The 13,325-nt window shown below is 40.6% G+C and overlaps 1 protein-coding gene across 1 annotated transcript in view; it reads left to right on the forward strand.

The window, feature by feature from the left end:
* The window catches only part of LOC122082163 (NADH dehydrogenase [ubiquinone] 1 beta subcomplex subunit 7-like), a 29,440-nt gene extending 16,360 nt beyond the window's left edge, over window positions 1-13,080 (forward strand). The window contains exon 2 of the mRNA XM_042649643.1: window positions 12,883-13,080. The gene's annotated coding sequence lies outside the window, so the exon portion shown is untranslated. The remainder of the gene's footprint in view (window positions 1-12,882) is intronic.
* The last annotated feature ends 245 nt before the right edge of the window (window positions 13,081-13,325 follow it).

The raw sequence follows: 13,325 nt of genomic DNA on the forward strand, positions 1-13,325 counted from the left end.
AGCCATGAAAACTTCGCACTTTATGGAAATTAGTTGGCTCAGGCCACTCTACAATCGCTTTCACTTTCTCAAGGTCAGTAGATATTCCTTGGGCTGACACAATAAACCCTAAGAAGATGACTTGATCACTCATGAAAGTTCCTTTGAACTTGATCCATCCTGGTCATATAATCAGGGTCTACCTAGGATGATGTGGGCAACATCCATTTCTAGGACATCACACCACACTCGATCCTCATATCTTGCAAAGTGTAGGGGAACTAGACACCTCAGATTAACGGGAATAGTGGACTGATCTACCCAGGCAACCTTGTAAGGCTTCGGGTAGGGCTCGGGCTTGAGGCCCATTCAAGCAACAATGCTCTTGGCGACCACATTAATGCAACTCCCGCTGTCTTTGGTGACGTGGCATTTTTTGCCCTGATGACGTGTAAGTGATGAAAATATTAGTTTGCCGCCAATCATCGTTACTTCTAGGTTGTGAGACCATGCATCGCACAATACTGAGCTTTGAGGTCACTGGCCTCCTTGGCGTCCTCATCAGATATGGTCTCATCTGGCCTATGGTCTTCATACTCATTGTCCTGAAAGCCCTCTTGGTCACCTTCTTCAGGAGTCTGCTCCCTCACATATAGGTTTTTGTTGGGGCACTCTCTAGAGAAGTGACCATACCCTTGACACTTGAAGCATTGTTGTTGCCCACTACTCTTGGGTGCTTCTCCCAAGATTCCTTTTCCCCTATTGTCAAATTGTCTTTGTGGTGCAGCAGGGGGTTTTAGGAATCCAGTTGAGCTTTAGGGTGGTTTCGTAAAGTGGGACTCCCCAGCTTGAAAGCTCTTCCTCTGAGAATAAGTCTTCATGGAGGACTCCACATCAAGGGTTACCCGGAAGGCCTGTGGAACGTCTCGCACCAGGTGGGGTGCCATACGTGGCTGTATTTCAGAGTTGAGCCCTAGTAAGGAATCTATAAAGTGTTTGCTCAACATCCTCCCGAATACGGCTTATAATTTTCAACTCATTGAACTTGCTTATGTATTCGGTCACAGTCAGTTTTCCTTGCCTCAGGGTATTCATATCATTCAACAACTGTAGCCTATAGGTGATAGGAAAGAATTCTCTCTTGAGCCTCTCTTGCATTTCTACCCATGTTGTGATTGGCTCAAGTCCTAGGTTGGCCTCTTTGTACTTTAGGTGTGTCCAGAAGTCCTGGGCAGCTCCGATAAGCTTGAACTTAGCAAATCTGAAGCAGACTTCCTCGTGCATATCATAAAACTCAAAGTATCTATCCATCTGTTTAATCCAATCTAGAAGGATCCTAGCATCAATCTGACCATCATAGGTAGGGGCATCTACCTTAATCATCCGCTTGACATCAAAGCCCATATCATAATGCTCATAATCCTCATCTCCATATTAGGTATGGTGCCTTGGAGCAGGTTGTCCTCGACCCCTTTCCTGACCTCTACCACGCCTTGTGCCTAGAAAATTATCCCCTATCCGGTCATAACCATCAGTGTGGTTGTCATTGTTCTCTATCTCAGGGTTGGGGGCTCTTGTTCTAGGTCCAGTGCCTAAGGTATTGTGGCCTTGTCGTCCGTCTGAGTTTAGAGCATTTGTCTCAAGGGCGGCAAGCCTAGTGGTAACGATCAGGAGACAAATAGCCTGTGCTTCCCTATCAGCCAACAATGTTTCCCTATCAGCCAACAGTGTGTCCCTATCAGCCAACAGTGTTTTCCCGTTCAGCCCTACTAGCAGTTAATTCAGCTTGGAGGTTTCTTAGGAACTCTTTGTTCTGTTGGAGGGCTCTCGCCCATTGCTCATGCTGAATGGCAGTATTAGGAGGGCCAGACATGTCCTGGTATGCTCTACCACTACGGGTGGACATAAAGAAAGTGGGCAGCCAAGGTATGGTTGCCAACAATGACTCAAGACCTACTCAGAATCTCCAATTGAGACAGGTAGTTGGCCCTCTCGATCCTAAGGTCAGAGATTTCCCTCTCAAGAATGTGTTTCTGGTGGGAATAGTGTCCAATGCTATTTGGTCCCGCCAAACTGAGAAAGAGGGTGTCCTCTAACCTAAGGTAACACTCCTTTAGCTCAGACTCAACAGACAAGACATGTAAACAGTAACGACACCCAATCATAACAAGACCAACCAAAAACCATGCTCTGATACCAATATACCAATAGTTGTCATGGCGTCGCCTAGGCGGCGATTTGGCGTCTTGGCGGAAATCCCAGGGCATGGTAGTGCTACGATTTATGGGAGTCAGAAATGGCGGTCGCCATGGCAGCGCCATGGACACCATTGCATGCCTGATATATTGGGTGATCGCTTTTTGTGTTGGGTTTTTTTTTTTTTTTTTAATACTTATTAACAAATTGTTATTTTATACTTATTAACAATATTGAATATTCTCTTTCTTAGATTTTTATTGGCTGGTGAAATAAGAGAACAAAACCCTTGACGACCGATCGAAGCCTTCCGCTTGCGACCAGTGAACCCTCGAAGCCTTCTGCCTGTGAGTTCCTTCTCCTTCTCCAGCAGCAAGAGCAAGGTAAGGGCCTGCGACGTCTTTCTCCTTCTCCTTCGTCTTCTTCATCTTCTTCATCTTCTTCTTCTCTGCTTCTCTTTCTTCTTCTTCTTCTTCTTTAGTCCTTCTCTCCTCCTTCTCTGCCACGTCTAGTTCTCTTCTCTTCTTCTCCCCTTCTCTCCTCCTTCTTTGTCTTTTGCTTCTTATTCTTCTTCTTCTCTGCGTCTCTTTCTCCTTCTTCTGCTTCAGTTCTTCTTCTTCTCTGCTTCTCTATTCCTTCTTCTCTCCTTCTCTCCTCCTTCTTCGTCTTCTGCTTCTGATTCTTCTTCTTCTTCTTCTTCTTCTTCTTCTGCATCAGTTCTTCTCCTTCTCTGTTCCTTATTCTCTTCTTCTCTCCTTCTCTGTTCCTTCTTCTCTTCTTCTCTCCTTCTCTCCTTCTCTCCACCTTCTTCGTCTTCGTCTTCTGCTTCTGATTCTTCTTCTTCTCTGCTTCTCTTTCTCTTTCTCCTTCTTCTTCTTCAGTTCTTCTCCTTCTTTGTTCCATCTTCTGATCTTCTCTCCTTCTCAGTTCTCTCCTCCTTCGTCGTCTTCTGCTTCTGAATTCTGATTCTTCTTCTTCTTCTGTTCTTCTCCTTCTCTGTTCCTTCTTCTATGTTTCATAACAGCATAAATAGAAATATAGAATTAGTTAATGTTATTGGTTAACTAATAATCTTATATACTCTGTTTTATAAAGTGTTTATATCATTACAACTTGTATACTTAATGTTAATGTTACTGGTTAACATACTCTGTTATTCTGTTTTATATCTTTACAACTTGAATACTTGATGTTATAGGGTATATATTGTAGGCTTGTAGCATGCTAAATAACTTTAGAAAATAGGGGAAATAAAAAAGTAGCATACTAAAGAACTTTAGAAAATAGGGAAAATAAAAAATGACACGAGCGATTTAATCGCCATGGCAACGCCATAACGGGCGATTCATCGCCAAATCGATTAGCCACCCCTCCACCGCCTTGGATCGATTTGACGCCGTGACAACTATACTGATACCAAGATGATGTAGGAGGGTGCCTAGACAACTAGGTTTCGTACATGGACTACTCAATTAGAACAAGATAATCTCAATAAGGCTTGGATTGTGTTAGGTTCAATGGAGCTTAGCAATAATACAGATTTAGCATGCAAAATAATGGACTAATTAACAGAGCAGCAATGATCAATATTAGTTTAAGCAGAAAAACACATAAACTACTTAAGCATCAAATGGGGATATGGGTAAGGGAACATAGCAGCATGTATATGTTAGGTTTAGCACAAATCAGCCAAGACACAAAGCATGATAAGAAAATCATGCAGTTCTCTGAAATCAGCCAGCTAGTAAAAGTAAATCAACAGGGATTCTTTAAAGACAATAGAAAACAAAAGGCTTGAAAACAGAGGACGGTTTCAGATTTCGGTGGAGGGGATGGGAAGGTAACAAAGGAATCAATGGAGGTGGAAGGGGGAAGGGACTTACTTACCTTATTGCTGTCCAGATCTGAGGATTAGAAAAGAGACCAAGGTCTTCCAAAAAATACAGAGGTGCGATCCACTTTGGTTGATGGTGAAAATCCAGCTTGTAGTTGAAGTGATCATTAATAGTTCTGATGGAGCTTGTATGAGTGATGGAGCCTTCAGCTGTAACCGAGAGAGACAGAGGATGAGAGATAGAGACGAGAAGAGAGAGAACAGCGAGAAAGAGAGAGACTAAAGAGAGAGAGAGAGAGAAATCATGGGGGGTTGGGGCTGTTCTTTTTGCTTCAATAATTTTCATTCATTAAAAAAAACTAATGGCCAATGGCCATGCAAATATAATGGAAAATAACACTAAAAAAAAAAAGGAATTACTTTAGGAACACAATCTCTGAAATAAAGAAACTACCTAATAGACCAATAAGATAAATATCTAATTTCCTATTTAATCAAACTAAATAATAAGATTCTGAAAAGCAAAACTACTAAAGTAAACAAGATCTGGTGGGAGCCACAGATATTGGCCGATTGGGAGGAGAGAGTCGTATCCAGCGGTAGGAAGGCTGGAACGATTCTCTCTCCTTCCTTCTTCTTTCTTCTTTCTTCCTTCTTCCTTCTTCCTTCTTCCTTCTTCTTTCCTCTAGTTTCCTTCTGTGAGACCTTCTTCCAACCAAATAGAGTGCAAACGTGATTGGGTCTTGCGCTTACAGCGTTGGTACACGTGGATGTCCCCATCACAATGTCTAGGTATTCAAGGTTTTTATGTCCTGAACTAAAATTAAGTGTTTTATGAAAGTCTCTAGTGTTTTCTTGTTTAGGTACTGTGTGATAGATGTTAGAGTGAAGTTATCAAATATAGAAGAGATGAAGAAGGCAGCTTGGGAAGGCTGTAGAAAGATTTGCAAAGATGGTTCTTGGAGATTAGCATTCCGGACAAGTACTGTCATGGTGCTCAGTAATTTTGTTTGGCCTCCACAATACTTAAGTTACTCTCTTGCACCTAATGAATGAGGTACTTAACTTTGAAAATTTTGTAAATCATGTAACATTGAAAATTTTGTAACTTATATATTTAGAAGTGTTTAATGTAAGTATGTGGACAAAATGAAAGATATGTATGATGGTGTGATGATTAGTGTAAGAACTAAGAACTGTTTTTTTTTTTTAGGGTGGGGGGTTCAAGGTAGTAAAGTCCCAATTGCAATTGGGTTACATCAAAGATTAGCTCTAAGCCCTTGTTTGTTTTTGTTTATCATGGATGAATTACAGTGACATTTTAAATGAGATTCCTTGGTGCATGCTTTTTGCTGATGATATTGTTTTGTTGGATAAGACAAAAGCAGGGAACACCAATTTGAAGTTATGGAGATCAAACTTGGAATCAAAAGGTTTAAAGATAAGTAGAATGGACATAGATATATGGTGTGCAACTTTATTTCATAAAGTGATTATTTTATGTATCTGGGTTCAATCATTAATAAAGAAGGTAATATAGAAGATGATGTTTCATAGAGAATTAAAATAAGATGGATGAAGTGGACAGGTGAGTCTAAAGTGCCATGTGATCAACATGGTCATCTAGAACTTAGAGGAAATTTTTATAGGATAGTCATACGATTGGCGATTATGTATGGTGTGGAATGTTGGGTAGTTAAGAAGCATCGTGTGAATAAACTTAGTGTAACGGAAATGAGGATGTTCATATAGATGTGTGTTGAAACCAGAAAGGATAAAGCAAGGAATAATCCTATTAGAGCTGATGTAGAGTAGCTCCGATACATGATAAGCTACGAGAAAGTCATTTGAGGTGGCATGACCATGTTCAAGAGAGGCTTCTGAATACTCCAGTACAGAGGAGTGGTTTGATTCAAATTTAAGGAACTAGAGTAGACCTAAATGACCATAGGAGAAGTGGTGCGGAAAGACATGCATAGCTTAGGCCTTATAACAAGGATGACATCGAATATAGCTGATTGGAGGGCAAGGATCCATGTGGCTGACCCCATTTAGTTGGGATAAGGCTGAGTAGTTGTTGTATTGGTGGATGAAATGAAATGTGAGAGAGGATTCAATGTTTTTTAGGTTTTCTTTTTCAACAAAATAGAGATTTAGTTTCCTGGAATATTAAAATTATTGTTGAAGAAGATGATCAAGATCATGAACATTCAAAAAGGTAGAAAGAAAAAGCTATTCAAGAGCAATACAAGAGTGTGGTTAGATTCTTTCTTCAAAAGACACTTTTTCAATTCATATGTAATGATCCTTTAAATCAAAGAATGATGAATTATATCAAGGTATACTGTCTCCTTAATGTAAGCTAGGTTCACCCTAGGTAAACAAACCCTAGTAGTAAAACAACTCACAACTAATCACAGATCTGATCTCAGAGTAGGGAATCAATTAGAGCAACAATAGAACCTTGAATAGGGCTGAACTGAAACTCACAATTTAGAGGGGTATTACACCTGATAAAAAACAATCCCAAAACACTTCTGGAAGTCCACCAATGAAACTGTGACCAGGCTTTGGAGAAGGGTAGCAGCACTGGGATCGATTTCTCAGAACTCAGGGTTTTGGAGGGACCGAAGTGGTCTTCAAACCCTCCAAAGGGGTCTTGGATCAGACTTGCCGAAGTGGGGCTCCAAGTATAATCGATCAAGGCTCAAAACCTTGACAACTGAAATCGATTTTGGCTTGGTGGCTGATTCTTCAAGTGGATTTTCTATCTAGATTCAGGCCTTCAGGTGTGATAAAAGTTCTCTCTAATCACTCTCTCACAATAAAAAATAAGAAGTAAATAAGAAGAAGAAAGATATAGATGGAGTTGTGATAGATGTGGGTGGGATATGGCTATCTCAGCCTAGGTTTTGCACACAACTATCGGAGCTGTTGATCCATTCTATCTCCAAAGGTTTTGGAGCTACAATCTCTCTTTTATGGTGGGTACATAGCTTTGCAAAATAGAATCTAACCAATTAGGAAACTAACATCGAAAGGAAACTAACATACTTTGGCAACTAGCCACTAACTTGAAGACTTAAGGTTACATAAGAGACAAACAAAAGAGACTTTCTAGAAGCTAACTTGACTTGTATAACTAAGGTTTGATCAGTCAAGCACAAAAGACAAAATACAGCTGTAGAGGTGATTCAAAGGCAGCTTCTGGATTGCTGCTGTAAGGATGAAATGATGGCAGCTTGTGGGGGCTTCTAGAAGTCCAAAACAAGAAATAAAATATGCATACTCCAAGGGCATCCCATGCTGGTTCAATGGCTGCTGATGTGACCAGCAAAGGGTCAAAACTATGAGTGTCAGCTGGGCTCGATCAGCCCAAGTGCTGGCTGGCCTTCTTCCTCCTTCGGTAGTGTAGGCGAATATGTGTCTACTTTAGCTCCCCCCTCTTAAAATCTTTCGACTCCGACGAATGGATGAAGGACATGTAGAGCTCGTAGAGATCTGTATTAAGTGGCTGAAAATCGTCGGCATTTATCCAAGTGCTATTGTTGATGGGGCAGCCTTTCCTTTTGACAAGGAACGAATAGTAACCCTTTTCACCACGAACCATATTGAACTTATTGTCAAGGATTTCTTCAATAACATTATCTGTAGGGTCACAAATTGCGGAGGCCTCAAGATATGCTCCGTATCTCCTTCATCGGAATGATGGCCCACATAGAGTGTAAGATCGGCAACATTGGACACATTGTTGATCTTTATGTTGGGAGGCAACTCTAACATATAGGCATTGGGACCAATACACTTCAAGATCTTATAAGGACCCATATTTGGAGGATGGAGCTTGTGCACGGTACTAGGAGGGAAACACTCAGGTGGAATTCGAACCATAACTATATCATTGGGTTGAAACACCACATAGAGGCGATGCCGTTTATCTGTTGCTTGATGGCCTTCATTGCTAACTGCAATGCGACGACGGATATTAGCGTGTACCTTTGTTATATGCCCAAGGAACTCATTCGCTTCAACGCTAACACGGGCATGAAGTGGCAATGATACCATGTCAACCGGTCATTGAGGTTGGTGGCCAAGAACAATCTCAAATGGTGTGCGACCAGTGGTGCGGTTAACAAAATTGTTGTATGCAAATTTAGCAATGTCAAGAATAGAAGGCCAAGTCTTCACAATCACGAACTAGGCAACGGAGCAAATTGCCAAGGCTTTTATTTACAATTTCTGTCTGACTGTCAGTTTGGGGAATGCCGTAGAGAACTTCAACTTTGTGTTACTCTTCATCCATAGAGTCTTTCAAAAGTAACTCTTAAACTTCACATCTCTATCAGATACAATAGACTGTGACAACCCATGTATACACACTATCTCTTTGAAGAAGAGCTTGGCTAGGCAACTTGCATCAAGTGTTTTCCTGCACGGGATGAAATGCGCCATCTTGGAAACATGATCCACAACAACAAATATAGAATCATACCTCTCTATCGGAGACAACAACCCACCACGATTTGAGTATTGAAGAGAAGCTTGGCTTTGTGTTGTTATGAGATATAGTCATGGTGAGAGACCTAAGGTTAGTGAGAGACTGAGCAAGGCCATGTGTGAGAGGCCTTGGTCATATCCCCTTCTTCCACCTCTTTCTTTTCTATTCTTCTTCTTATCCAATCTTTTCCGTTCAATTTTAATTCATGTTATGAGATTGTCCCTAAGTTATCTACAGTTCTGTCACTATACCTAAGAATTATTAGTGTTGAACAGAAGGGAGTTTACAAAGATTCGATTGAGGTGATCTCCTGCCCTATTGAAGTTGTGAGGTTGCCCTGTGGAATTACATAATCATCAGCCCAATCTGAAGATCAGCACTGTTAAGAATACTCCGAAATAGAAAATAGAGTTGTTGCAGGGCTTCTACAGGGCAACAGATCGATGGATCCCCAATAAACTTCCTCCTGTTCAGCACTAGAAAATAGAGTTGTTGCAAGGCTTCTACAGGGAAACAGATCACTTACAGTCGATCCCCAATAAACTTCCTCCTGTTCAGCACTAGAAAATAGAGTTGTTGCAAGGCTTCTACAGGGAAACAGAACACTTCAGTCGATCCCCAATAAACTTCCTCCTGTTCAGCACTAATATTCCTCAAGTGTGGCAACAAAACTATAGATAACTTATGAGAAATCTTAGAGCCTAGTTGGATGACTTATCTATTTGTCCCATACTAAACCAGACATCACCTGTGCTGTTAGTTTGGTGAGTTAGTACATGCATGGTCCCTATTCTTCTCATATGAAGGCAGTGTTCCGTATTCTCCGCTATTTGAAATCAGCTCCAGGGAAAGGCATTTTGTTCTCGCCTTATGATCATATGCGTGTAGAGGCATATACTGATGCAGACTAGGCTGGTTCCCTAGATGATCGATGGTCCACGTATGGCTATTGTACTTTTGTTGGTGGCAAACTTGTCACATGGTGTAGCTAGAAGCAAGTGGTGGTGGCTTGATCTAGTGCAGAGTTTGAGTTTCAAGCTATGACTTTGTGAGTTACTAGGTGTATTTGTGAGTTACATTGGCTTCAAGGTGTTCTTCAAGATTTGGGTGTGCCTATTCAAGTGCCTATGATGTTGTATTGTGACAGAAAATCAGCTATTAACATTGCTCATAACCGGTTCAGTATGATCGCATGAAGCATGTAGAGATTAACAAACATTTTATCAAGGAGAAGCTGAAGTAGGTCTGGAGATCAGTTAGCAGCTATCCTTACGAACGGTCTTAGTAGTAAGGTTTTTCATCATATTTTTTGCAAGTTGGGCTTGTGTGATGTCCATGCATCAACTTGAGTGGGAGTGTTATAATATGAGTATAAGGGTAGATTTGTCTATAGGGGCATTATTGTACTTGTATTCATATCTCAACTATTATAAATAAAAGAGGGCCGGTTTTGACACTTCATGTCCTTGTTGGGTTCTGATAGGTGCTTCCACATCCCTCTGACAGTACTGCAGGGGAACGATGAGTCTATGGCACCAGGGCTTAGTAGGAAGAAGCATTTTCATGTAAAACTTTCTTGTTGAGGTTCTTGGATTGATTTTTTTTTTTTTTTTTTTTGTGTGTGGGTTGGGGGGGGGGGGGTGGGAGGATTACCTTGGTTATAAAAAATTAAAGTTTGGCATTACCTACATACACACCCATATTTCCAAACTACCACTACCGAATTGAGTTTGCGTATTACCTAATTACCCAAAATAATGCCAGTTCAACATATGAGACCCTTTGCCATACCTTCCATACATTGAAACAGTCAATATACAACCGTTGGACCAAAAGTTGCAGCTGATACCCTCTCCCATGGTATCTCTTCACTTGGCAAACAACATTCGATGGAAGAATATGCGGGCGAATCCTTTTTTTTTTTTTTTTTTTTCTCCCATTCTCCGGTGTATGACTGCAACAGTGCAATAGAAGAACAGGGAGCCAAATCCTGGTTTTCTTCTCCCATCATTGGGTAGTCACTGGTTTCTTGAACATTTGCTGAACAATGATCAGGCGATGAGAAAGAAGACGAAGAGGATAAATTATTTCCATCCCTGTTGATGAAGAAGATGCAGGGAAAGAAAGGGAGAAGCACACATAGTTAATGGCACGGTATTCCTGTGTATTTCAAGCTTATTAGCAGCGACCATGGACCTGTGACCAGACAACCCTTCCCCCTTCCTGTCCTCTCTCTCTCTTTCTCTCTCTCACACACACACACACACAGAGACAAACACACACACAGGTGCAGTCCTTGTTTCACCCACCATCCTCACATCCACATTGAGGAACAGGCTTCCGCTTCATCCTCCCATCTCTCTCTGCCCCTCCAATCAACTCTTTCTCTTCAATATTAGAGGAAAGCAGGGGCTCCACCGCCCCACCCACCTCTCTCTCAGACAGGTTCTGCTCCCACCAGAGCCTCTGAAAATTTAGAAACATCCATTCACAGCCAAGTCCAAATAAAAATGAAAAGAAAGAGAAGCTTGTTCGTAGTCTTAAAATTTTAAGGGGAAAAAAACCCTCAAGTGGTGATTACTCATCTCTGTAGCTTTGCCTCCTTTAACGGCTTCTCTTTGCATAAATTTAGGGTTTGCAGCTTAATGGGTTTGTATTCTTTACATTTCTTTTCCTCCCAACTGATTGCAAGGTCCTGTTTTCTCCAAGAAAACTGTATCAGTAGTCTTGCCATCTAAGCAGTTATATGCGGTGGCAGACTGGCAGCTGTGGGTTTTGGCGTGGTTGCACTACCCATTGCCATTATTCTCTAATGTTGCAACATTGGAGAAGATGCTGGTGGAAAGGGATAGCATCTTCTGCTTCTGCTTCTGCTGCTTCTTCTTCTTCTTTGTCAATAATCCTTGTGCGAAGGTCAGCTACTGTTTTGCGCAAAATCGGAATACCTATCTTCTATTGGGGTAATATGATAAGCCACACTTCCCCTGGATAGCAATTTATTCTATTTTGGTTTCCCTTTTTTCTTTTTATTTTAGTAGTAGAGATTCCCTAGACGATTTTAAGAGTTTTCATTTCCGAATTTCTTAGCTCCTGAGTTTTAGGAATACAAAATTTCTAAATTTAAGTTTGATATGAATAGAAGGTTAAGGTTCCATATAGTCTACATAAGTGGTCAGAGAAGCTTTGTAATGCACTGTTTCTTTTTTGAGATCAATGATATGATAATTTTGGGTTGCTGGTTGGCAATTTGATGGATCTTTGTTTTAGCTTTTGTGATAGAAATTCCAGGGTCACAGCCTGAACAATCTGTGCTCTTATTTGATGTTGCTTTCTTCTTCTTCCGCTGTTCTGATTTTTTCCCCATCATTTAAAAGGATAGTTTTCATATCAGCTACAGTTGCATGCATATATTTTGCTTGGACCTAATTTCAGTCCTTCAATTTATATCATAGTGAGGCACCGATTATTTTGGTGGCTCACTGTCTTCAAATTGTTGATTTTCTTCAGCGGCATCTCTGTAGATAGCCAAACCTGGGACTTGCTGATTTTCCACTACATTCTCTCATCTTAGTGTTGTGGAAAGTGACTCTAGGCTGGCCATTGGTTGATGTGTAACTGTTGATTGTCTTTTTATGCTTTCTCATATGATGCGATGATGTTGAATTGTTGCTCCTTGTGGGCATGTTCTGCCTGCAAGCTAATTTTTACAAAGGGTAGGGAATTCCTTGGTTGGAGTCTGCTGGTTTGCCCCTACATGGGGCTGTCATTACTTTGTATTGATAATTATTATGTTATGACATTAGTTAGGATGGTCCTTTGTTTAAACTGGAAAACCTTAATCACTATCAATTCCCAGAAAGAACAAAAATTTGTGCATCCATAATACAGATATTACAAGTTTTGTGCGTCTGTAACTTAATACAGATATTATAAAGAATAAACTTATAAGGAACATCCCATATATGATCAAAACAATATAGGAGTAAGAGGTCCCATTCATTTGGTATGCGTGTGATATGATAACCTTGATACATCATTGAACAGTTTTAAACAGGCCATCGTCCTCAGGTTTCAAGCCGTCTTTGATCTCATTGATCAAAGGTGAATTGTTTAAGTCAAGGCTTTCCTCTGGAATTTATGCCATACTGTAACTACATGTTCTTGGAGCGAAGGCATTATTTTCATCACATTCACACAAAAAGACAACACACACACACACACACACACATTCGTAACCTTGCAAGTATGATTGTAATTGTCTATGTAATGACAACAATTACTTTTGGAAAGTCGATCAATCTCCATTCGTTAGTTATGGATTCTTCATCAGTTGTTAAATATTAGTTATTAACATACAGATTTATATTATTAACAGGAAATCCAGGACATGCAGTGTTCGTCGAAGGAGACTGGTGTTTGTTGCCACCATTTATAGATTTGCACCGTTTTTTTTGCAGACAAAAACCATGCAAATTTCTTGCACTGCTGTTATTATTTGCCTCTGCTACTTTCATTTTGGTGGTGGGAATAAAAGAAGATCCTCACTAATAGAAAATACTGTGTTTTGAAATCATGTCTTGGTCAGAAACCATCATAACATAGATCTTTCACCACTGGTATTGACATCTTGTGGTTATGTACTTGGTGCCTTTTCATACCTGAGGTTATGTCAGTTTTTGGTAAGACCCATGACAGCTTTTTCACATGACCGAATTAGGTGAGGAGACAAGGTAGGGCTATATGGTCTGAGCAAACTAGGAACCACCCCCCCCCCCCCCCAAAAAAAAAAAAAAATGTAAGGGATGTAAATGGACAGTC

Source organism: Macadamia integrifolia, chromosome 1 (genome assembly GCF_013358625.1).
Source record: "Macadamia integrifolia cultivar HAES 741 chromosome 1, SCU_Mint_v3, whole genome shotgun sequence".
Taxonomy (NCBI): domain Eukaryota; kingdom Viridiplantae; phylum Streptophyta; class Magnoliopsida; order Proteales; family Proteaceae; genus Macadamia; species Macadamia integrifolia.